At 44.4% G+C, this 27,428-nt stretch overlaps 3 non-coding genes across 3 annotated transcripts; 2 read left to right on the top strand and 1 right to left on the bottom strand.

Moving 5' to 3' along the window:
* Positions 1-5,273: 5,273 nt before the first annotated feature.
* On the bottom strand, positions 5,274-5,346 carry trnar-acg (transfer RNA arginine (anticodon ACG)). Its single transcript has one exon. It is a non-coding gene; the product is annotated as a tRNA-Arg (tRNA).
* A 2,638-nt stretch (positions 5,347-7,984) lies between these two features.
* On the top strand, positions 7,985-8,076 carry trnar-ucu (transfer RNA arginine (anticodon UCU)). The gene is given in 2 exon segments: positions 7,985-8,021; positions 8,041-8,076. It is a non-coding gene; the product is annotated as a tRNA-Arg (tRNA).
* A 6,713-nt stretch (positions 8,077-14,789) lies between these two features.
* On the top strand, positions 14,790-14,874 carry trnak-uuu (transfer RNA lysine (anticodon UUU)). Its single transcript is given in 2 exon segments — positions 14,790-14,826; positions 14,839-14,874. It is a non-coding gene; the product is annotated as a tRNA-Lys (tRNA).
* The last annotated feature ends 12,554 nt before the right edge of the window (positions 14,875-27,428 follow it).

Below are 27,428 nucleotides of genomic sequence, written 5' to 3' on the forward strand. Positions count from 1 at the left end.
ACGGCAGGGGGACTGTGATTAACATCGAGCGGGAGGAGGTATTGGCGGTTTTATCAGGCCTAAAAATGGATAAATCCCCAGGCCCGGACGAAATGTATCCCAGGCTACTGTGTGAGGCAAAGGAGGAGATTGCGGGGGCTCTGACACATATATTCAGAACCTCACAGGGGATGTGCCAGAGGACTGGAGAACCGCTAATGTAATACCATTATTCAAGAAGGGGAGTAGGGAAAAACCGGGGAACTACAGGCCAGTGAGCCTAACATCAGTGGTAGGAAAATTATTGGAAAAAATTCTGAAGGACAAAATTAGTCTCCACTTGGAGAAGCAAGGATTAATCAGGGATAGTCAACATGGCTTTGTCAAGGGAAGATCATGTCTGACTAATTTGATTGAATTTTTTGAGGGGGTGACTAGGCGTGTGGATGAGGGTAACGCAGTGGATGTGGTATACATGGATTTCAGTAAGGCCTTCGATAAAGTCCCCCACAGGAGACTGGTCAAGAAGGTACGAGCCCATGGAATCCAGGGTGCCTTGGCACTTTGGATACAAAACTGGCTTAGTGGCAGAAGGCAGAGGGTGATGGTCGAAGGTTGTTTTTGTGACTGGAAGCCTGTGGCCAGTGGGGTACCACAGGGATCGGTGCTGGGTCCCTTGCTGTTTGTGGTCTACATTAATGACTTGGATATGAATGTAAAAGGTATGATCAGTAAGTTCGCTGATGATACAAAAATTGGTAGGGTGGTAAATAACGAGGAGGATAGCCTCAGTCTGCAGGACGATATAGATGGGTTGGTCAGATGGGCGGAACAGTGGCAAATGGAATTTAACCCGGAAAAGTGCGAGGTGATGCACTTTGGAGGGACTAACAAGGCAAGGGAATACACAATGAATGGGAGGACCCTAGGCAAGACAGAGGGTCAGAGGGATCTTGGTGTGCAAGTTCACAGATCCCTGAAGGCGGCGGAACAGGTAGATAAGGTGGTAAAGAAGGCAGATGGGATACTTGCCTTTATTAGCCGAGGCATAGAATATAAGAGCAAGGAGGTTATGATGGAGCTGTATAAAACACTGGTTAGGCCACAGCTGGAACACTGTTTTCAGTTCTGGTCGCCACACTACAGGAAGGATGTGATCGCTTTGGAGAGGGTGCAGAGGAGATTCACCAGGATGTTACCAGGGCTGGAGCGCTTCAGCTATGAAGAGAGACTGGGAAGATTGGGTTTGTTTTCCTTGGAGCAGAGGAGGCTGAGGGGGGACATGATTGAGGTGTACAAAATTATGAGGGGCACAGATAGGATGGATACGAAGGAGCTTTTTCCCTTCGTTGAGGGTTCTATAACAAGGGGACATAGATTCAAGGTAAAAGGCGGGAGGTTTAGAGGGGATTTGAGAAAGAACTTTTTCACCCAGAGGGTGGTTGGAGTCTGGAACTCACTGCCTGAAAGGGTTGTGGAGGCAGGAACCCTCACAACATTCAAGAAGCATTTGGATGAGCACTTGAAATGCCATAGCATACAAGGCTACGGACCAAATGCTGATGGCCGGCGCGGACACGATGGGCCGAAGGGCCTCTATCCGTGCTGTATAACTCAATGACTCTATGACTCGATGTCCATGTCGCCCAGTTTATACCACTAAGCTAGTCCCAATTGCCTGCACTTGGCCCATATCCCTCTATACCTATCTTACCCATGTAACTGTCCAAATGCTTTTTAAAAGACAAAATTGTACCCGCCTCTACTACTGCCTCTGGCAGCTCGTTCCAGACACTCACCACCCTTTGAGTGAAAAAATTGCCCTCTGGACCCTTTTGTATCTCTCCCCTCTCACCTTAAATCTATGTCCCCTCGTTATAGACTCCCCTACCTTTGGGAAAAGATTTTGACTATCTACCTTATCTATGCCCCTCATTATTTTATAGACTTGTATAAGATCACCCCTCAACCTCCTACTCTCCAGGGAAAAAAGTCTCAGTCTATCCAACCTCTCCCTATAAGTCAAACCATCAAGTCCCGGTAGCATCCTAGTAAATCTTTTCTGCACTCTTTCTAGTTTAATAATATCCTTTCTATAGTAGGGTGACCAGAACTGTACACAGTATTCCAAGTGTGGCCTTACTAATGTCTTGTACAACTTCAACAAGACATCCCAACTCCTGTATTCAATGTTCTGACCAATGAAACCAAGCAAGCTGAATGCCTTCTTCACCACCCTATCCACCTGTGACTCCACTTTCAAGGAGCTATGAACCTGTACTCCTAGATTTCTTTGTTCTATAACTCTCCCCAACGCCCTACCATTAACGGAGTAGGTCCTGGCCCGATTCGATCTCCCAAAATGCATCACCTCACATTTATCTAAATTAAACTCCATCTGCCATTCATCGGCCCACTGGCCCAATTTATCAAGATCCCGTTGCAATCCTAGATAACCTTCTTCACTGTCCACAATGCCACCAATCTTGGTGTCATCTGCAAACTTACTAACCATGCCTCCTAAATTCTCATCCAAATCATTAATATAAATAACAAATAACAGCGGACCCAGCACCGATCCCTGAGGCACACCGCTGGACACAGGCCTCCAGTTTGAAAAACAACCCTCTACACCCACCCTCTGTCTTCTGTCATCAAGCCAATGTTGTATCCAATTGGCTACCTCACCTTGGATCCCGTGAGATTTAATCTTATGTAACAACCTACCATGCGGTACCTTGTCAAAGGCTTTGCTAAAGTCCATGTAGACCACGTCTACTGCACAGCCCTCATCTATCTTCTTGGTTACCCCTTCAAAAAACTCAATCAAATTCGTGAGACATGATTCTCCTCTCACAAAACCATGCTGACTGTTCCTAATCAGTCCCTGCCTCTCCAAATGCCCGTAGATCCTGTCTCTCAGAATACCCTCGAACAACTTACCCACTACAGATGTTAGGCTCACCGGTCTGTAGTTCCCAGGCTTTTCCCTGCCGCCCTTCTTAAACAAAGACACAACATTTGCTACCCTCCAATCTTCAGGCACCTCACCTGTAGCGGTGGATGATTCAAATATCTCTGCTAGGGGACCCGCAATTTCCTCCCTAACCTCCCATAACGTCCTGGGATACATTTCATCAGGTCCCGGAGATTTATCTACCTTGATGCGCGTTAAGACTTCCAGCACCTCCCTCTCTGTAATATGTACACTCCTCAAGACATCACTATTTATTTCCCCAAGTTCCCTAACACCCATGCCTTTCTCAACCGTAAATGCCAAAGCGAAATATTCATTTAGGATCTCACCCATCTCTTGTGGTTCCGCACATAGATGACCTTGTTGATCCTTCAGAGGCCCTACTCTCTCCCTAGTTACTCTTTTGGCCTTTATGTATTGATTGAGTGCTGGGGGCAGATTCAATCGTGGCTTTCAAAAGGGAATTGGATAAGTACTTGAAGGGAAAAAATGCAGGGCTACGGGTAAACTGGGGGAGTGGGGGGAGGGGGTGTGACAAGCTGGATTGCACTTGCAGAGTGCCAGCACGGACTCGACGTGCCGAATGGCCTCCTTCCGTGCTGTCACCATTCTATGATTCTGGGATTCAAAGAGGCAGAAAGAAAATAACTCAAGCTTGTGAAACCCGAGATCTTTAAATCTTTAGTCTAACGCCCTCCCAACTGAACGATTTCCGTCCCACTGCAAATTCAACTTTGTGTCCTTATGTTGGAAGAAAATATAAGCCCAGGAGGAATTGCCCCTCCCGGTCAATCCGCACTTCATATATAAACATCGCACTCATATATACACACCCACAGTTCTTATATAAACATCGCACTCATATATACACACCCACAGTTCATATATAAACATCACACTCATATATACACACCCACAGTTCATATATAAACATCACACTCATATATACACACCCACAGTTCATATATAAACATCACACTCATATATACACACCCACAGTTCATATATAAACATCGCACTCATATATACACATCCACAGTTCATATATAAACATCACACTCATATATACACACCCACAGTTCATATATAAACATCGCACTCATATATACACACCCACAGTTCATATATAAACATCACACTCATATATACACACCCACAGTTCATATATAAACATCGCACTCATATATACACATCCACAGTTCATATATAAACATCACATTCATATATACACACCCACAGTTCATATATAAACATCGCACTCATATATACACACCCACAGTTCATATATAAACATCGCACTCATATATACACCCCCACAGTTCATATATGAACATCACACTCATATATACACATCCACAGTTCATATATGAACATCACACTCATATATACACACCCACAGTTCATATATAAACATCACACTCATATATACACACCCACAGTTCATATATGAACATCACACTCATATATACACATCCACAGTTCATATATGAACATCACACTCATATATACACACCCACAGTTCATATATAAACATCACACTCATATATACACCCCCACAGTTCATATATGAACATCACACTCATATATACACACCCACAGTTCATATATAAACATCACACTCATATATACACACCCACAGTTCATATATGAACATCGCACTCATATATACACACCCACAGTTCATATATGAACATCACACTCATATATGCACACCCACAGTTCATATATAAACATCACATTCATATATACACACCCACAGTTCATATATAAACATCACACTCATATATACACACCCACAGTTTATAACAGAACAGCTGACTCCTAATCCACACCCAATCTATATTTACCCAAAGTCCTGTTCACAGCTCTCACCAAAGTCTGAACACTGAAAGTTGAACTGTTTTCCAGATACTGTCCGTCCTACTTTGTAATTTTAGCATCGGATTTTATGCAGACCGACAAAGGGAGCGGAATAGCGGTCCTGGCGGTGAATGCTGCTTCGAACGGAAGTCTCGGTGTCCAGGAGCTGGCGGGGATTGGAAAGCTCTTGTGTCACACGAAGTGTCTGAAAGGCCCGGATACACATGAAGGTTATCAGTGCGGTGCCCACACCTCGTGCTGTAATGTTAGCGAGCCGGACATCAACTTAAAAGGCGGCGTGTTCGAAACACGTTGTGGTCACAGTTTCATTCTGTGCATAACTGAACCGAAATAATTGAAAATGGAATGTTTTCTTAGCTGATTCACCATAAACAATATGTTACTTATGAAGTTTAATTCGAAGTTCCCCAGTGTCAGAGGGAAAGTTGCATAAATCCGAGCCAGGTCGGAGTCGAACCTACAATCTTCTGATCCGTAGTCAGATGCGTTATCCATTGCGCCACTGGCCCAGCTGATGACTAATCTGTTTTATTTCATTTTTCATTCAGAATCAACCCATAGATTGACATGGAGAGATAAACACAGCGAGAGATGCAGACAGTGTCGGCAAACACAGCGAAATAGACAAGAGATATAGAAATGTACCAAACGGCCTCAAACTCCACCAGACAGTGGCGGGCATCTGACAGGTATCAGTGAGAGGAGGTGGTGAAGTTGCAGTTTGATTTGGCTCCGTGGCTGAGCTGCTCAAAGTGCCCGTTTGGTCGGGGCCTTTTGTGATATTTACCCAATTTGTGAATTAAGCAACAAAATAACACAGAGCGGTATTTGTATTAGTTCCGGAGCCAACAAGGAAAGGATTCCAGATCTGCAGTATGTAAATGTTCCTGCACTGTGCAGGCGGACCTCTCATACAATGTGTCCGAAACACCTTTTGAGGATATTGCTCGAGAGGGCTGATTGTACAAACTTCTTTACTTACAACCAGCAACCGAATCTCCATGAAGAGTTGCGAAGCGAAGCTGGTTTCGGAGCAGTTTTCGCTGTTCAGCTTTTGTAAAATTGGTTGAAACTCATTTTGAACACATCTGAGTATCAATGAGAAGGTCAGGCACAGGATTGTTGGGATGGAACCGTCTCTAACAATAAGCACAAAGTATAATTGATTATAAAGTGAAAAAGCCAATTCAGTCTCTCTCTCTCTCTCACTTTCTCGGTGAGTGAACGTAAACCAACAGAAGAAGCTAAAACAAAGAACTGAGTAGTTTTGTTTGTTTCCTTTTCCTTCGGGCGAGTACAGTTGAAGAGAATGATTTCTGTTTGCTGCTGGACAATTAACTGGAATGAGCAGTGTATCTGGTTCCCATGGTACCCAGTGAAATATCCACGTTTATATCTCCCATTTACACTGATACCTTCCTTCCTCACTAATTATAGGAAACTTTTGGTCAGGTTCAATCACACTTCAGAATTCCAGAAGCGCAAAGGAAGGTCGACACCTCATGGTGACGTAACCTACAGGTGAGGGAGGTTTGCAGGTTTACCTGGAGCTGTAAATATATAAACTCCTTCCAATGTACAAACTCCCCTCACCAACAGTAATTCAATTCTAACTGATCTGAGACTTTGGGCATTTATGGTGATTATACTTTGTGGAGTTAAAGCAGCATTAAAATCCGTTGTGTGTTGTATACATAGCCGTTCAGTCAATATAAAACATTGTCATCCGACCCACCATGAGCAATGCCACACGGGGTATGTCAGGTTACGGACAGTTCCGCCTCCAGCAGTTGTTCTCTCGGTCACACATCCGGCATCACCTCTCGGTCTCACACTTCAGAGTCACGCCTGAATATAAACACATTTCTGTTTCAGACTTTTACATGGAGATCAACAAATCACAAGTCAATATGGAGAGAGGAAACAAATCAAATATTTAAGAACGTTAACAGATAGAAAATTCACCATAAATGACTGAGGAAAAATGAAGCAAACGGATCAAGATGAACAATTAACAAAAGGTAACAATTAAAGAAAGGAGAAGGGGAACCGATCAAATCGTTTTTGAAAAATCCTTTTGGTTTTCATCTTAGTTTCTCCGTTAATTTGGGGACGGACATCTAGAAATATTTTTCATAACATCATAAAGACAATTAGAATACAACTTTCAGAAAGTAGGGATTAATCTTAATTATACGATAGCGTGTTACGGGTTTGTAAAATCTGCAATTGTTTTACCATTCTTTAAGTTTAGAGGGATGCTCTGAATATATGTTCTACATTGAAACGTAAGTGGATTAATAAAATAAAATGTGGAAATTTGTTTATGAACATGAAGAGCTGCTTTTCCATCTTACAGATCGCGATATATTTATTTACACAACTGTCATTTGTGAAATGATGGAATGTATTTATTTCTATATCTGTACGGGTAAGGAAATCCCCACTGGATCATTTCCAGGAACCAGTCAAGAACTTAAATTAGTTTGTCAAACCCAAAACACCCGTTGGGATTTGCTGATTGAAAATTTGAATGGAAATCGAGACCATCACAAAGTATTGGAACAAATATACCCGCTGAGGTTTCGGGGTTGTTACTGATTTATTTCTATCACTGAGTAACCTATTTTAAACAGGGTGAAGGTACAAATCTAATGATAAGGGTCTGGGTTGGAGAAGGAACAAATGAAAGTATCAAATTTAATTACACTGATTCCACAAACACTGCACACCACATCCCTTAAACATTGTTAACTGTTTCTACATAAAACTGGAGAGGGTGGAAATAGAAAGTAACAGAACAAAAAGCTTATTAATGTATCAAAATTAATTTTGATATTGTTGCACAAACACTGAACATCCCATCGGTAAAACACTGTCCCGATCTAAAATCAGTCGGCAGGACCCTGAGCCACAGTGAAAATGCTGTGATTTCAACCTGGTTCAAAACACGCAGCCTTCTGATGTGGAGTCAGACGCGACTGTTCTTGCACCAGGCCCACAACAAGCGGCTGGAGCCGGATCCATTGGAGGGCGATCGGTGCAGACTGCCGCCCCGGCTCTCGGAATGTGAGAGGCGGAAGCAGGAACAGCTTGACCGCCTCAACCACAGCACAGGATCCCCGCTCTCCTTCAAATTCCATCACTGACTCTGTGGCGCAATGGACAGCGTGTTGGACTTCTACTTAATGGTTGGAGGGGACATTCAAAGGTTGTGGGTTCGAGTCCCACCAGAGTTGGATTTTAGCTCAGGGAGCTGGGAAGTGAAATTTTGCAGCAAATCCGCAACAGGGTCATGAATGTCCGTCAAGGATGTGAAACTGCCCCCGACACTTCATCTTACACAAGTGGCTCCAGTCACACCCGGATTTATGATTCTAAATCCACTCTGAGCTGTTTGGCGAAACTCTCTCAAGGAGGAGACTCATCATCTGCTCAGACCGAAAGTCAATCTGCTGGACTTCCGGCTCTGTCAGACTGAATGTTCCTTCAGACAGGTTTCTCACTGGACACATGCATCCTGCTGCCGTGTGAGCATTGGTGCTGGAGGGGTAGAATTCTTGCTTGTAGTAATTCTATTCCTGTAAAACTAGCTCCTGAAGTGTAGGTTGGAAAGTATCCTGGCTGAGCGGTCACTCTGATCACCTGTCCCACTCTGCTGGAAAGAATCTTAAGGTGAGAGGCCCGAACCTGTGGAAACGTGTCCAGTCACTGTGATGAAACTAATATCTGCACTTCCACTTTCAGCTTCTTTCACATCCTCTGCTCCATCGCACGACAATCGGGTTTTCTGCGAACAGGTCAAAATGAACATTGGGGGAAATTCTATCAGTAGTGAGATTTTAACCCAGCGCCCACGCAGTGATTGGATTTATTGTCTTAAAGCAGTGAGCTCCGTTCACACAACGCCTCGCCAGTCTCTCACACTTTGTTTAATGCCCAAATAAATAAATTGGAGCTAATTGACCGCATTTACCCCGTGCTGGGGTTGTTCTCCTTCGAGCAGAGAAGGTTCAGAGGAGATTTGATCGAAGTGTTCAAAGTCATGAAGGGTTCAGATAAAGTTAATAAAGAGAAGCTGTTCCCATTGGCGGAAGTGTCGAGAACCAGAGGACACAGATTTGAGGTGATTGCAAAAGAACCAAAGGCGACATGAGGAAAATCTTTTTTACGCAGCGAATAGTTATGATCTGGAATGTGCTGCCTGAAAGGGCGGTGGAAGCAGATTCAATCGTGGCTTTCAAAAAGGAATTTGATAAATACTTGAAGGGGAAAATGCAGGGCCACGGGGAAAGGGACGGGGAATGGGACCAATGGGATTGGTCTGACGAAAGGCAGGTAAGGGATTGATGGGTTGAATGGCCTCCTTCTGTGGTGTGTTCATTCTGTGATAAATATTATTTTGCACACAGTGAACAGACCATCCCTGAAAGACTGCCCCGCGATAAAACAGAGTGACACTGAAACATTGCGAAAATGCAATGACCCCGACGTGATTCGAACACGCATCCTTCTGATCTGGAGTCAGACGCGCTACCGTTGCATCGGAGGGAGATCGGTACCAACCGTCACAGGGACTCGAAGAGGCAGAAGCAGCAGCAGCAACAGCGCAGGAGCCCCGCTCTCCAATCCAGCCGTTCCCAGCGGAGAGCTGCCAGTCCCGGCCTGAGCCCTGTCTGGGAGCCGCCTGCCATTCAGTCTTTACAGAACGGGACCGATCCAGTTTCAGCTCACACACAAGCTCAGGAATCCCACTCCTGACAGGTTCACTTATTTAAACCTTGTTTAGATTCAGTGAATTGGGATTTAATTCAATCCTCATCTGCCCGCCGCTCTGTCAGTTCAGGACTTTATTTAAACCGACACTTGGAGCTCTGTTTTACAGGGTGCCGGCTGTTTCAGCATTTCTCAGTCCCACCACGAACACTTTTTGCTGCTAACTTCTGCTTAATACAAAGTTCCCAGGAACGAGGGAATTTCTCCTGGGTACTGAGTTCGAGTTAAGGAACAATAGAGGTCCGATTACACTACTTGGTGTATTCTATAGGCCACCAGCTGGTGGGACGGATATAGAGGAGCAAATTTGCAGGGAAATTACAGAGAGGTGCATAAGCCATAGAGTAGTGATAACAGGGGATTTCAACTATCCTCATATAGACTGGGATAACAATAATATAAGGCGCAAAGAAGGGGAAGAATTTTTGAAATGTGTTCAGGATAACTTTCTCGACCAGTACGTTTCTGGCCCACTGAGGAAGGAGGCATTGCTGGACTTGGTGCAAGGGAATGAGGCGGGCCAAGTGGAGCAAGTGTCAGTGGGGGAGCATTTAGGGAGCAGCGATCAGTATCATAAGGATTAGACTATCTATGGAAATGGACTCTGTCCACTCTAAAGTAAAAGTACTCAATTGGAGGAGGGTCAATTTCAGTGGGATGAGATCAGATCTGGCCCCGGTAAATTGGAATTAAAGATTGTCAGGCAAAACTATAATTGGACAGTGGGCGCCTTTTAAGAAGATGATTCGGGGATAGAGAAGGTACATTCCAACGAGGTAGAAAGGTAGGGCAACTAAGGACAGAGCTCCCTAGATAATAAGAGAAATAGAGAGTAAGATGAAGCGGGAAAAAGTGTCGTATGACAGGTGTCAGGTTGATAACACAAGTGCCAACCAGAGAGAATATAGAAAGTTCAGAGGTACTAAATGAGTACTTTGCATTGTTCTTTACCAAGGAAGAAGATGCTGCCAGATTCTCGATAAAGGAATATATAGTTAAGATACTGGATGGGCTAAAAAATGAGAAAGAAGAGGTACTAGAAAGGCTTGCTGTACTTAAAATAGATAAGTCACCTGGTCCGGATGGGATATACCCGAGGATGCTGAGGGAAGTAAAGGGGGAAATTGCAGAGGTACTGGCCATAATCTTCCAGACATCCTTCGACATGGGAATGGTGCCAGAGGACTGGAGAATTGCAAAGGTTACAACCTTGTTCAAAAAAAGGGTGTAAAGATAAACCCAGCAACTATAGGCCAGTCAGTTTAAGCTCGGTGATGGGGAAAGATTTGGAAATGATAATCGGGGATAGAATTAACAGTCACTTGGACGAGTGTGGATTGATTAGGGAATTCCAGCACGGATTTGTTAAAGGCCAATCGTGTTTAACCAACTTGATAGAGTTGTTTGATGAGGTAACAGAGAGGGTAGATGAGGTCAATGCAGTTGACGTGGTGTATATGGACTTTCAGAAAGCGTTTGATAAAGTGCTACGTGGCAGACGTGCTATCAAGATTACGGCCCATTGAATACAGGGGGCAATAGCAACATGGATGCAGCACTGGCTAAATGACAAGAAACAGAGAGTTGTGATGAACGGTTGTTTTTCGAACAGGAGGGAGGTGGGCAATGGTGTTCCATAGGGGTCGGTGCTGGGACCACTACTTTTCTTGATAGATATTAATGACTTGGACTTGGGAGTAAAGGGTACAATATCAAAATTTTCAGATGACACAAAACTTGGAAGGGTAGAGAACAGTGAGGAGGATAGACTTGAAGAGGATATGGACAAGCCAGTGGCATGGACGGACACGTGGCAGATGAAGTTTAACACGGAAAAATGCGAGGTGATGCATTTCGGTGGGAAAAACGAGGAGAGGCAATATAAACTAGAGGGCACAATTCTAAAAGGGTTGGAGGAACAGAGGGACCTGGGGTTATACGTGCACAAATCGTTATATCAACTCTGCTGAGACCACATTTGGAGCACTGCATTCAGTTCTAGGCCCCACACCTCAGGGAGGATATATTGGTCTTGGAGGGGGTGGTGCGCAGATTCACCAGAATGATACCGGGGCTAAAAGGGTTAAATTATGCGGGAAAATTGCATAGGAAAGGTGTGTATTTCCTTGTGTATAGAAGATTAAGTGTTGATGTATTCCAGTTGTTGATAGTGATTAAATGAGCCAATGGTGTGTGTGTGAGCTGTGAGACAGCTTGAAATCCCAATCCTCTCCACCACTGGGGACTGAGTCTTCCAACATACAGGGATTTTCATTCGTGCAAGTTTCATCCACAGTTTCTGCTTTTCATTTTTCCAACATACTTGTTGCGCCTTTCCCTTCAATTCAGGACTTACAGGAAAAACTCGATTTTGCCATCAATTTTCGGGTCACGTGGTGAGATTTCAAATAATTGAAATCGACCCTAATCAACCCCAATTGATTTTTTTGAAGAGGTGACTAAAGTAGTGGTAAGGGGCATGTCAACGGATGTTATTTATATGGACTTCCAAAAGGCATTTGATAAAGTCCCACGTAAGAGACTGTTAGATAAGATGGAAGCCCATGGAATCGAGAGAAAAGTACGGACTTGGTTAGGAAGTTGGCTGAGCGAAAGGCGACAGAGAGTAGGGATAATGGGTAGGTGCTCACATTGGCAGGATGTGACTAGTGGAGTCCCGCAGGGATCTGTCTTGGGGCCTCAATTATTCACAATATTTATTAACGACTTGGATGAAGGCACAGAAAGTCTCATATCTAAGTTTGCCGATGACATAAAGATTGCTGGCATTGTAAGCAGTGTCGATGAAAATATAAAATTACAAAGGGATTTTGATAGATTAGGTGAATGGGCAAAACTGTGACAAATGGAATTCAATGTAGGCAAATGTGAGGTCATCCACTTTGGATCAAAAAAGGAGAGAACAGGGTACTTTCTAAATGGTAAAAAGGTAAAAACAGTGGATGTCCAAAGGGACTTAGGGGTTCAGGTACATAGACCGTTGAAGTGTCATGAACAGGTGCAGAAAATAATCAAGAAGGCTAATGAAATGCTGGCCTTTATATCTAGAGGACTAGAGTACAAGGGGGCAGAAGTTATCCTGCAGCTATACAAAAACATGGTTAGACCGCACCTGGAGTACTGTGAGCAGTTCTGGGCACCGCACCTTCGGAAGGACATAATGGCCTTGGAGGGAGTGCAGCGTAGGTTTACTAGAATGATACCCGGACTTCAAGGGTTAAGTTACGAGGAGAGATTGCACAAATTGGGGTTGTATTCTCTGGAGTTTAGAAGGTTAAGGGGTGATCTGATCGAAGTTTATAAGATATCAAGGGGAACAGATAGGGTGGATAGAGAGAAACTATTTCCGCTGGTTGGGGATTCGAGGAGTAGGGGGCACAGTCTAAATATTAGAGCCAGACCTTTCAGGAGTGAGATTAGAAAACATTTCCACACACAAAGGGTGGCAGAAGTTTGGAACTCTCTTCCGCAAACGGCAATTGATACTAGCTCAATTGCTAAATTTAAATGTGAGACAGATAGCTTTTTGGCAACCAAAGGTATTAAGGGATATGGGCCAAAGGCAGGTATATGGAGTTAGATCACAGATCAGCCATGATCTTATTTAATGGCGGAGCAGACACGAGGGGCTGAATGGCCTACTCCTGTTCCTATGTTTCAATATCGTCACCAACACGTTTGACGAATGCAAAGCGGCTTCTATCGCGGTTTTACTGCACAACTCGTTCAAAGATACTGTCGGTAATTGGAGGGTCTTTCAAGTCATGACACGAACATTACAGTTCGCACTGCCATTTTCCCCAAGATGCTTCAGATTCATGTGGAATGATTTTGGTCTGGCGGTTAAATCCGTTCCCTCTTCACAAATTCGCCTTTAAACCCGTGTCTTTTAATATTTTTGCTAACTGATACCAAATCGGTTTGCCCTGTACTGTACATTACTTTCTAAATATTACAGATAAGCGGAACACTTGAGCTGTCACAGCTGTGACTTTGACTTTTCTCCCTCTCCTCTAGATCTCCCCGGCAACTGCCACTAACCACAATCTTCTCTCACACTTCTCCATCAGGAAGTTCCGATCCTCGGTTTTCAAATGAAATAACGCCCATCTCTCCAATCACCGACAGCCCAGAGAGAGTTTCTTCGTTTCAGCTCCCAATTTCCCCAAATCTTCCTGAAAGTACCATGAAAATAATTGTCCTTAAGTTAATAATAATATAATTAAAAGTTCTTATCGTCTGGGGTTTTGTTTCAGATTCCACGGCTTTTAAAGGCCACTGCGGATGTTTAACGAATCGCCTCTTGGTTGGAGGCTTCTGTGTGGGAAAGATCAGGAAGTGATAATTGAGAGACCGAGGATGAAGCTGTTTGATGGGAGCACTGGGGACACAGACCGTGCGCGGCTCCAGTGGAGCAATCGGTCAGCGCGCGTTATTTCTACAATAATTATACACTCGAGAAATGCTGGGGTTGTGAGTTTCAGCGCCATCTAAAGTAGTTGAACCTTCTAAACATTTTGACTGGAGTTCAAGGTACAACCGGTTCCATAACACATCGACTTCTTCATGTCCCCATGTGGGCACTGAGGCTCCTCTGCCCTCCCGTCTTGCAATAGCAGGTGAGAGTTTATTTGTTTTTCGGAGGGAGAGGGGGCGATTGGCGAGAGCTGAAATGGTAAAGCGGTCGGCACGACATCTTTAAATCTAAAGAACCAAACACACAATTCTTCTTTCCGTGAAGCAGGGATTCATCGGTTTGAAGTGTCGTGTAGGGAAAATTCGGGAGGCAAATCTGCTGCCTGGTGTCACGGTGTAACGGGTGAAATTATTCAGCTTTCAATTGTTGATCGGCTGAAATGTCGAGAGGCCTTTTCCATCTCCCGTGTGGAACAAGTTTAACTTTTGAGCCATTGGGTAAAGTGTATTTTTTATTGCTGCTAACGAATGACAAGACATTTTGTACAAACAAGAAGATTTGTAAACTCAAGAGTTCGCTGTCCATGTTTCCAACATCATGTTCAACAGAAACAAGGATTCTCCTCAACACGTTGCTGAAAATTGGGAAAAAAAGAGATACTCCCCCGAATTCGACATTGACAGGGATAATTCTGAGTCCCACCATGAATCTGTATGATGGAAACCAATCTTATAGCCAGCCTGGATAGCTCAGTCGGTAGAGCATCAGACTTTTAAAATAGGTAGTGATCTGAGGGTCCAGGGTTCAAGTCCCTGTTCAGGCTAAAAGTTTTAAAACAGCTGGCAAGTTCTGCTTTTTCAGCCGACCAACATCAGCGAAAGGAGCAAGAGTTGGCCATTCAGTCCCTCGAGCCTGCTCCACCATTTGATCAGGTCATCCCTGATCTTCGACCTCAACTCCACTTTCCCGACCTCTCCCCATATCCCTTGAGTTCCTTCGTGTCCAAAAATCTATCGATCTCAGTTTTGAATCTATTCAATGGCTCAGCATCCACAGCCCTCTGGGGGAGAGAATTCCAATGGTTCACAACCCTCTCAGTGAAGAAATTATTCCTCATCTCTGTACCAAATGGCCGGCCCCTTATCTTGGGATTATAACCATTAATTCTGGACTCTCCAGCTGGGGGAAACAGCATCCCAGCATTTACACTGTCAAGCCCTCCAAGAATTTTCCATGTTTCAATGAGATCACCTCATTATTGTAAACTGCAGAGAATATAGGCCCATTCTGCTCAATCTCTCCTCACAGGACAACCCTCTCATCCCAGGAATCAATCTAGTGAACCTTTGTTGCACCCACTCTAAGGCAAGTGTATCGTTCCGCAGGTAAGGAGATCAAAACTCTACACAGTACTCCAGATGCGGTCTCACCAAAGCCCTATATAATTACAGCAAGACTTCCTTATCCTTGTTCTCCAACCACCTCGCAATAAAGGCCAACACACCATTTGCTTTCCTAATTGCTTGTTGCACCTGCATGTTAACTTTCTCTGATCCATGTACAAGGACACACAAATCCCACTGAATACCCACATTTCTTGGTCTCTCATCTTTTAAAAGATATTCTGCTTTTCTATTCTTCCTACCAAAGTGAATCACCTCACATTTCCCCACTTTATGCTTCATTTGCCAACTTCTAGCCCACTCACTTAACCTGTCTGTATCACTTTGCATCCTCTTTGCGTCCTCCTCACAGCTTACTTTCCCACCAATTTTCTCTCATCAGCAAACCTGGATACATAACACTCGGTCCCTTCATCTAAGTCATTAATATAGATTGTAAATATCTGAGGCCCAAGCACTGATCTTCACGGCACCCCACTAGTTACAACCTGCCAACCCCAAAATGACCTGTTTATTCCGACTTCCTGTTTTCTGTACGTCATCAAATCCCCAATCCAGGCTAATATATTACCCAGAATCCCATGAGCCCTAATCTTGTTTAACAAACTTTTGTGTGGCACCTTATCGAATGCCTTTTGAAAATCCAAATATTCTATATCCACTGGTTCTCCCTTATCTACCCTGCTATCTGAACACTCAAAACCTCTAATAGATTTGTCAAACACGATTTCCCTTTCAAAAAACCGAGTTGCATGTGTCTAATCATATTATGATTTTCTAAGTGCCCTTTTACCACCTCCCTAGTCATAGATTCTCGCAATTTCCCTACTACTATTGTCAGGCTAAAGGGCCTGTAGTTCCCTGTTTTCTCTCTCTCTCTTTCTTGAATAGAGGGGTTACATTTGGTACCTTCCAATCCATGGGGACCTTTCTAGAATCATGGGAACTCTGGAAGATAAAACCAGTGCGTCCACTTTCTCTGCAGTCACCTCTTTTTAAACCCTAGGATGTAGGCCATCAGGGCCAATGAATTTGTCAGCTTTTAGTCCCATTAATTCCTCCTTTTTCTTTACTAATCTTAATTGTTTTAGGTTCCTCACTCTCATTAGAACCTTGGTTCCCCAATACTTCTGGTATGATTTTTGTGTCTTCTACTGTGAAGACAGATACAAAATACTTGTTAAATGTCTCTGCCATTTCCTTATTCTCCATTATAAATTCTCCTGTCTCTGTCTCCAATGGACCCATGTCTACTTTCGCTAATCCCTTCCTTTATACACACTTGTAGAAGCTCTTACAATCCATTCTTATATTTCTTGCTGGTTCTATTTTCTCCCATTTTAGCAATTTCTTGGTCATCCTTTGCTGATTTCTCAAACTCTCCTAATCCTCAGGCTTACTATTCTTTTTGGCAACATTGTAAGCCTCTTTTAACCGAATACTATCATTAATTTCTCCAGTTAACCAAGGTTGGACCACTTTTCCGGTGGAGCTTTTAATCCTCAAGGGAATGTAATTTTGTTTTGGAATAATGAATTATTTCTTTAAATGTTCGCCATTGCTTATCTATGATCATATTTTTAATCTCATTTCCCAAACTACCTTAGCCAACTCACCCCTCATAACTACGTAATTGGTTTTGTTCAAATTTAAGACCCTAGTTTCGGACTTAACGACAGCACTCTCAAACTCAATATCAAATTCTACCATATTATGATCATTCTTCCCCAGAGGATCATCTACTATAAAATTACCAATTAACCCTGTTTCATTACACAATACTAGATCTAAAATAGCCTGTTCCCTTGTTGATTCCTCGACATATTGATCTAGAAAACTGACTCGAATGAATTCCATGAACATAAAGCAGCTTATCTTGAGTTGCAAACATGGTGTCAACACGAAGGGATGACTTATGACTAGAAGCCATGGCCAGATCTGCCAGGTGAATTAGATGTTTGCTGCTAACATGGAGAATTAATGAAACCAAGACTTCCCTGCAGAGCAAGGAGTTGGAAAGAAAGATTCTGGTCATTGAGAGGCGAAGGATTTTGTCGATAGCAGGATGAATAGACAAAAGGATCTCAACTCCCTGCTTCTTTTCTATATTGATAAATATAGACAGAAATCTCATCTCCGTGCTTCTTTCAGATAATGAATGTCTTAATGCTCAAGAGATCACTGATCCAAACCAATTATCTCCTCTCGCACTCTCCTTCCAATCCTGCACACGTTGCTTAACTTTGAAATTGTGCATTTTTTCACAGTGGAATTCAATTTAAAGGAAACGATGCTGTGATCAGCTAGTGTTGTTAAGGAGATGGAGCACCAGGAAATACACAAAAGGCTGATGATAACAGTGACTGTTCAGACACTGTGAGCTACAGTGAAAGGTCGGCAACATTTAAAGTGTCAGGCAGCAGATCTTTTCCAAATCTTGACACAAATGGCAAGAAAATGTAACGCAGACTTTGATCAATGTCACGACTTCCAAATAGCAGACATTTTATACAAGGCAAGAAAGATTTACAAGGATGTTGCCTGGACTGTAGAATTTTAGCTATGAGGAAAGATTGGATAGGCTGGGGTTGTTTTCTTTGGAACAGAGGAGACTGAAGGCAGATTTAATTGAGGTGAACAAAATTATGAGGGTCCCAGATAGCGTGGATTGGAAGGACCCACTTCTCTTAGCAGAGAGGTTAATAACTAGGGGCATAGATTTAACAGATTTAAAGTGATTGGTAGAAGGTTTAATGGGGAACTGAGGAGAAATTATTTCACCCAAGGGTTGTGGGGGTCTGGAACTGACTGCCTGAAGGGTGGTTGAGGCGGACACTCTCATCGCATTTTAGGAATACTTGAACTGCCGGAAGCAACAAGGCTATGGGCCAAGAGCTGGAAAGTGGGATTAAGCTGGATAGCTCTTTTTCGGCCGGCACAGACGCGATGGGCCGAATGGCCTCTTTCTGTGCCATAAATTTCTTTGATTCTATGAGTCTAATTAACGGTAAGCAGGGTAGTTCAGTGATCATGAGAACGCTACTGAAGATAAATAACTGCTGGGAACCAAGCAATGTGTCCTCGAAAGCCACAGACTGGGGAAGTTCCAGCTCCAGTGACAGAGATGGATCACAACAGGGTATAAAGGTGACGGGATACTGATGTAAGGGGCAGTCAGGACTGGAGACACCTGAGATCAAGCTCAGGGCGCCTGAGGTTCCATCCAGCGGGATCATCTCGTGTACACGGGGGACTTGCATGTTTACTCTGGTACAGTACAGGAAAGAGAATTTGCTCATATATTTCTGAATGAGGTATTAAAGTTGCTGACTCTCAGACTTGTTAATTAATAAGACAATGCATTAGTTAGAACCTTCCATCCCTCAGTCTCTCCGCTCCTCTAATTTTAAAATTTGACCATTTAGTTTACATTTCATCTCATTTTTCTTCCTCTAAAAATGCATCACGTCACATTTCTCTGCATTAAATTTCACCTGGTCCATTTACTAACCCGTGGACGTCACAATGAAGTCACTGACACTCCTCTTCACTGTTCCCCACGCTGCCAATGTTGGCGTCACCTATAGATTTTCACCTTGTGTCCCACATACCCAAGCTCAGAGCATTCTCTATATTGAGAAGAGCAATGGTCCCAACACTGACCCTGGGGGACACCACTGTTTACATCCCTCCAGTCTGAAGAACATCCATTAACCACTACTCTCTGTTTTCTGCCCTTTACACAACTTCCTATCCACACTGCCTCATTCATTTAAATACCATGGGTATTAATTTTATCAACAAGCCTCCTGTCCGGCACCTTATCAAACACCTTTTCACAATCCATCAACACAACATCCACTACATTCCCTTTATCAGTAGACCTGAGTTATCTCAAATAATCCATGTTGGCTGTTCTTAATTAATGTGTTTTTCCAACAAATGTTGAAATGTTTGCTCCACCTCATCTGGTTTCATCTGTTTCAAGCCACAACAGAAAGGTCGAGTTTTCTCCTGGAGCTGAAGATAAATTATTTTTTTAAAATGATGCTTCAGCCAATGAGGGACATCTGGGCTTAGACCCGCCCATTCGGTGCCGCAACTCCCGCCCCTCTCACACTCCGATTGGTTGGAGGACGAACTGTTCTCTCATCCCTCCAGTCAATTTACCATAAGACCATAAGATTATCAGAGATAGGAGCAGGAGTCGGCCATTCGGCCCCTCGAGCCTGCTCCGCCATTTCATGAGATCATGGCTGATCTGATGTTTACCTCAACTCCACTTTCCCGCCCTTTCCCCATATCCTTTGACTCCCTTGCGAATCAAATTTTTTTTCTAACTCAGCCTTGAATGTATTCAATGACTCAGCCTCCACAGCTTCTGGGGTAAAGAATTCCAAAGATTCACAACCCTCTGGGAGAAGAAATTCCTCCTCATGTCCGTCTTAAACGGGCGAACACTTATCCTGAGACTATGCCCCCTAGTTTTAGATTCCCCCATGAGGGGTAACATCCTCTCAGCATCTACCCTGTCGAGTCCCCTCAGAATCTTGTATGTTTCAATAAGATCTCCTCTCATTCTTCTAAACTCCAATAATTGCAGACCAAACCTGTGCAATCTTTCCTTTTCAGACAACCCTTCCACAGCCGGAATCAACCTCGTGAACCTTCTCTGAACTGCCTCCAATGCAAGTATGCCCTTCCTTAAATAAGGTCACCAGAACTGTACGCAGTACTCCAGATGTGGTCTCACCAGCACCCTGTAGAGTTGTAGCATGACTTCCCTGCTTTTATACTCCATTTTCCTAGAAATAAAGGCCAATATTCCGTTTGCTTTCCGGATTACCTGCTGCAGTTGTATGTTGACTTTTTATATTTCATGTACGAGGACACCAAGGTCCCTCTGTGCCGCAGCATTTTGTAGTATTTCTCCATTCAAATAATATTTTGCTTTTTTATTTTTCCTCCCAAAGTGGATGACTTCACATTTTCCCACATTATATTCCATCCACCAAATTTTTGCCCATCCGCTTAACCTGTCAATATCTCTTTACTGAAAAGTTGTGTCCTTATCGCAACTTGCTTTTCCACCATCCTTTGTATCATCAACAAATTTGGCCACAAGGCACCCTGTTCCTTCATCCAAGCCATGAATATATATTGTAAATAGTTGAGGCCCCAGCACTGATCCCTGCGGCACCCCACTCATTACTGGAAATTCCGATAAATTCCTGCTGCTCCTATTGGTCCGGATATCTCCTTAATCACCAGGGCGGGGTTAATGGTGAAACTGACGGTCCTGAGGTGCAGTTGGAAAATAAACATTAATTGAACCCGTCAGTTGCAACAATTAATAAAACGAAATTAATAAAAGTTAATGAAAAAATATGATCTGGACTTCACCAAAGTTGGGGGGGGGCTTCTACGCTGTGTGTTTGTGCCGGTTTAAATGGCACGAAGGGCTGGGCTTTCAGTTTATTTTATTATCCTTGGTCCAAACGCGCTCTTCCTGCTTCAAATGTTTTTGCTTTTCGGCCTGATATTAAGATCATCAATGGCGGCTGCAGCACCCAGCATGCAGCGCGGTTCAGATTGTGCCCGATCTGAATCAGTGGAGCCCAGTGCGCAGGCGCAGTAGTGCCTCATTACCGGTCAGTGTGTCCTGAGCATGCGCGGCCAGTCGAGGCTGCGGGAGGAGCGCGTTCGGTGCAGGTCAGAGGATCGGAGCAAGAGGCTCAATAAACCCCGGGGCCCGGGTCCGGGCTCAGGCCCAGGCTCAGGCTTTACAAACCCCGAGTGCGGCCCCAGACCCGAATATAAAACAGTGAACATTATCCCCCCCTCACGACCCGCCGGGAAATGAAGGGGAAATGGGGATCGGTCAGGGAGCGTCTGTAAATGAAGGAGAAATGGCGATCGGTCAGGGAGCGTCTGTAAATGAAGGAGAAATGGTGATCGGTCAGGGAGTGTCTGTAAATGAAGGGGAAATGGGGATCGGTCAGGGAGCGTCTGTAAATGAAGGAGAAATGGTGATCGGTCAGGGAGCGTCTGTAAATGAAGGAGAAATGGTGATCGGTCAGGGAGTGTCTGTAAATGAAGGGGAAATGGGGATCGGTCAGGGAGCGTCTGTAAATGAAGGAGAAATATTGATCGGTCAGGGAGCGTCTGTAAATGAAGGAGAAATGGTGATCGGTCAGGGAGCGTCTGTAAATGAAGGACAAATGGTGTTCGGTCAGGGAGCGTCTGTAAATGAAGGAGAAATGGTGATCGGTCAGGGAGTGTCTGTAAATGAAGGAGAAATGGTGATCGGTCAGGGAGCGTCTGTAAATGAAGGGGACATGGTGATCGGTCAGGGAGCGTCTGTAAATGAAGTGGAAATGGTGATCGGTCAGGGTGCGTCTGTAAATGAAGGGGACATGGTGATCGGTCAGGGAGCGTCTGTAAATGAAGTGGAAATGGTGATCGGTCAGGGTGCGTCTGTAAATGAAGGAGAAATGGTGATCGGTCAGGGAGCGTCTGTAAATGAAGGACAAATGGTGTTCGGTCAGGGAGCGTCTGAAAATGAAGGGGAAATGGTGATCGGTCAGGGTGCGTCTGTAAATGAAGGAGAAATGGTGATCGGTCAGGGAGCGTCTGTAAATGAAGGGGAAATGGTGATCGGTCAGGGAGCGTCTGTAAATGAAGGGGAAATGGTGATCGGTCAGGGTGCGTCTGTAAATGAAGGAGAAATGGTGATCGGTCAGGGAGCGTCTGTAAATGAAGGAGAAATGGTGATCGGTCAGGGAGCGTCTGTAAATGAAGGGGAAATGGTGATCGGTCAGGGTGCGTCTGTAAATGAAGGAGAAATGGTGATCGGTCAGGGTGCGTCTGCAAATGAAGGAGAAATGGTGATCGGTCAGGGAGCGTCTGTAAATGAAGGGGAAATGGTGATCGGTCAGGGTGCGTCTGTAAATGAAGGAGAAATGGTGATCGGTCAGGGAGCGTCTGTAAATGAAGGACAAATGGTGTTCGGTCAGGGAGCGTCTGTAAATGAAGGAGAAATGGGGATCGGTCAGGGAGCGTCTGTAAATGAAGGAGAAATGGTGATCGGTCAGGGAGCGTCTGTAAATGAAGGGGACATGGTGATCGGTCAGGGAGCGTCTGTAAATGAAGTGGAAATGGTGATCGGTCAGGGTGCGTCTGTAAATGAAGGAGAAATGGTGATCGGTCAGGGAGCGTCTGTAAATGAAGGACAAATGGTGTTCGGTCAGGGAGCGTCTGTAAATGAAGGAGAAATGGTGATCTCTATATCTTTAGTCATCCAGGGAGCTCTAGCTTTGGATGCCGTTCCTTTCCTCCTCGTGGGAATCTGTCTACTCTGTTCCCAAACCCACATCTCCTTGAAGGCCTCCCACTGTTCAATTACTGTTCTGCCTGCCAATTTTTGATTCCAATCCACCTGGACAAGATCCCTTTTTAACTCACTGGAATTAGCCCTCCTCCAGTTAAGAATGTTCACATTTGACTGTCCCTTGTCCTTTTCCATAACTGTTCTAAACCTAATGAGATTATGATCACTGCTGCCCCACTGAAACATGCTCCACCTGCCCCACTTCATTCTCCACACCGAGCCCACTGCTGTACTCACACTCTCACACTCACACTTTCTCACACTCACTCTCTCACAGTCACTCACACTCACTCTCACATTCACTCTCGCGCTCTCTCACACTCACTCTCACATTCCTCTCTCACCCTTTCACTCACGGTTTCGGGCCACTGAAAGATGATGCGATGGGTTTGGATTTCAGCACAGGGAGGAGGGAGAGTGTGTGGGATGGGGATTTACAGCTTTGAGGAATGAGAGAGGAAATAATGTTCCATAGAAAGTAGAGTTATCTGATCTGAATTTCTATCCTGTACTTACAGTGATGACTTTTATAAACTCCTTTTACAGGGGAGGATTTGCAGAGGGAAACTCAAACCAAAGATCACGTCAAGATCTGACAGAGTCACTCGATTCATCAGGACCTGAATATCATCGGCCTTTGAATGTGGAAGGAGAAATGTTTGTCTGTTCTATCTGTGGGAGAAGATTTCAAACATCAGTGTGAGTGGAAAAGCACCGAGACACACACACCGAGTGAGAGTGTTCCAGTGCACTGACTGTGGAAAGAGCTTTAACCAGTTGCACAGCCAGAAAAAACATCGCACCGTTCACAGCGGGGAGAAACCATACACGTGTTCTGTGTGTGGACGAGGCTTCAACTGATCGTCCAACCTGGAGAGACACAAGGACACCCGGAGCATGGAGAAACCGTGGAAATGTGGGGACTGTGGGAAGGGATTCAATTACCCTTCAGAGCTGGAAACTCATCGACACAATCACACTGGGGAGAGGCCGTTCACCTGCTCCGTGTGTGGGAAGAGATTCACTCGGTCATCCCACCTGCTGACACACCAGCGAGTTCACACTGATGAGAGACCTTTTAAATGTTCTGACTGTGAGAAGAGGTTTAAATGCAAATTTAATCTGCTGAAACACCAGCGAGTTCACACTAGGGAGAGGCCGTTCTCCTGCTCTGTGTGAAAGAAGAGATTCACTCGGTCATCCCTCCTTCTGTCAGACCAACGAGTTCACACTGAAGAGAGACCTTTAAATGTTCTGACTGTGAGAAAAGATTTAAAATAAGAAATGATCTGCTGAGACATCGACGCACTCACACTGGGGAGAGACTGTTCACCTGCTCCGTGTGTGGGAAGGGATTCACTAATTCATCCCACCTTCTGAAACATTAAATTGTTGACACTATTGAGTGACCTTTTAACTTAGTGACTGTGAGAAGAGCTTTGAAAGCAGAAATGAACTGCTGACACATCAACGCATGCGCATTGGTTGAGAGACTGTTCACCTGCTCCGTCTGTGGGAAGGGATTCACTCAGTCATCACACGTGCTGAGACACCAGCGAGTTCACGAAATGAGCAAGTCCAACGAGCCGGTCTGCAACACAGGCCAATGACTCAGTGCAGCTCGTTACCCAGTCACTGGGCTCCGTTATAGCCTCTCCGGTCAGTAGCACACAAAGAGAAATTGTAAATCTGAAACAGAAAGAGATAATGTATAACACTTCATATCAACCACCAGTTTTTCCCACGTGCTGAGACTCCAGCGAGTTCACATATGACTGCAGGGGTTGGATTCTGCTGTTAATCCCATCCAGGACTGAACCATGTTCATTCTGACAGTTGGGGTTTGTTTCTCCTGATGTTAGTAACCCCTATAACTGGGCTGGAGTTTAATATTCTGTTTCTCTGTTAAATAAATCAGCTTTGTTTTAAACCCTTGTTGTAGATTTTGGTCTTTCCCACCTGAGTGTTTAGCATCACCTGACTGGAGCTCAGAAAGGACAATCTGGGGGGAGGATCGTCCGGTGGGAACAGAACTTCAGCCTGGACACAGTCCTTCAGGGCCACACTGAGAGGGGCAAACGGCACTTTGGTCTTTCTCGTCTCTCTTCACTGACAGAAAAGTCACTGTGCGGCGTCCAGTCTAAAAATGACCGTGGTAATTATTCTATGAAGATTTAACCTGTTTGTGTGACAGTCCTGAGTCTACCATTTAAGGCAGGCGTTAATTCATTTAAAATAAACCCATTTAAAATAAATGGGTTAAAGTCTGCATCAAAATAGCAGAGGGAGGAGTTCCCAGGAGCCTGTTAACTGCTGGTACAATTATACAACAGTCATTTGATCTCCAGATAAAGTAGGACCTGCAGTGTGTTTCCAGAATTCCCGGTTTTATTGATGTGTGCGTGTTAGACACCAGGATCACTAAAAATACACGATCCGGACCATCCACAGGGTGGGGGCGATCCCGACAGTTACTCTGGGATCATTCCCACTGCGGAACTCCACCACTGACCTTGCTGAAGGTTGCAGGCTCAGGGAGTGGGGCCTCCAGGAGTGGACTGTAAGATAGCTGACAAAGATATGCTGAGGTACCAGAGGAATCCTTACTAAGGAACCGTCTGGGGTTTTACCTCTCAGTGTGGGTCCAGCGGTGAATGATTCCTGACTCCCCGAACTGTCTTACATTTAACCCAGATCGGATCAGGATGAATTCAGTTTACAGGAGAATTGGGTCAAATATCACCCACAATCGAGGGAGACAAAAGCAGCCATTAGAGAAGCTCAGAGATCTTTGGAAAAGAAGATGGTGCCCAATTCTGAGAATAATAGCAAATGTCTTTCCAGCTACGTCAGGAGTCAGAAGTTTATTAAAGATGCTTTAGGGCCACTGAAAGACAGTTCAGGACAGATTCCCGGGCTATGGCAGAGCTGTTGAATGACTATTTCTCATCAGTCTACACTCCTGTGGATGATGCTCAGATTCCAGCTGTGGGATGTGCTGTCAACAATAACATCATAAATATTAAAATAGAATGGGATGTCACTATGGGTAAAATATGAACTCTCAAAATGCATTGTGCTCCAGGTCCAGATGATATCCACCCCCGGGTGTTTAAAGAGATGGGACGGGTGCTCTGTGAGCCCATTGCCTGTATCTTCAACAGCTCAATAGAGTCAGGGATTGTCCCCTGAGATTGGAAGGGAGCTCAAGTAGTTCCCATTTTCATTAAAGGGGACAAATCAGAGCCGGGGAATGACAGGCCCATCAGTGTGACCTCGATCAGAGGGAAGATGCTTGAAGGGATCCTAAGAGATGCTGTTTATGATCACGGGGAAAGAGAAGGAGCCATTAGAGATACTCAACACGGCTTCTGGGAAAGAAAATGGTGTCTTACAAACTTGCTTGAGTTTTTTGAAGAAGTTGCTGGGTTAGTGGATGAGGATAATCCGGTTCACATTGTCTATCTCAGGGATGTCAAACTCATTTCCTATGGTGAACCTGACCCGATATCCTGGCACTTGGCCTGGGCCACATTCAGCAAAAGTTATTAAACTAGAAATAGATGAAGATGAACTGTATTGGTATTTACTTACATTTAGATTTTATTTACAGCTACTGCTGCTCCCGGTACCTGGCACCTCTGAGCTTGAACTATTGCACCAACATTTAGAGTAAATGACTGGGCTGAGGCCTGTCTTGGATAAAAACATGAGGACCACTTGTCATTACAGAACTGTGTGCCCCAAACACTAACCGTGGAAGTGAATTCCACAGACTGCCTACTCCCTATGTAAAGAAGTTTCTCTTGACTACTGCTCTAAAACAGAGAGTGGGGTTAATTGTAGCGACTCACACTGTATAAGGTGGAAAGTGGGGCTCCACAAGGATTGGTTCTGGGACCACTGTTCACAATTCACATCAATGAATTGGACTCGGGAATCGGAAGTACAATTTCAAAATTTACAGATGACACCAGATTGGCGGGGTGGGGTGGAGTTTGGATAATATTGATGAAGATTGCGACCAAATACAAAATACATTAATAAACTTGCAAAATGGGTGTATAATTGGCCGATGAATTTTAATGCAGATGACAGTGAAGTGGAGCATTTTGGTAGCAAGAATTTGGAAATTGTGCCCTGTATCCCCAAGTCCAAGTCATTAATGTATATCAAGGAAAGCAGTGGTCCCAGCACCGACCCCTGGGGAACACCACTGTACACCTCCCTCCATTCCGAAAAACAACCGTTCACCACTACACTCTGTTTCCTGTTATTTAGCCAATTCTGTATCCATGCTGCTACTGCCCCTTTTATTCCATGGGCTTCAATCTTGATGACAAACCCATTATGCGGCACTTTATCTGACGCCTTTTCCAAGTCCATACACACCACATTAACTGCATTGCCCTCATCTACTCTCTGTTGCCTCATCAAAAAACTGTATCAATTTAATTAAACACGATTTGCCTTTAACAAATCCGTGCTGGCTTTCCCTAATCCTTGTCCAATTGACTGCTAATTCTGTCCCGGATTATCGTTGCTCGAACTTTCTCCACTACCGAGGTTAAACTGACTGGTCAG

The sequence above is a fragment of the Heptranchias perlo genome, unplaced genomic scaffold (genome assembly GCF_035084215.1).
Source record: "Heptranchias perlo isolate sHepPer1 unplaced genomic scaffold, sHepPer1.hap1 HAP1_SCAFFOLD_590, whole genome shotgun sequence".
NCBI lineage: Eukaryota > Metazoa > Chordata > Chondrichthyes > Hexanchiformes > Hexanchidae > Heptranchias > Heptranchias perlo.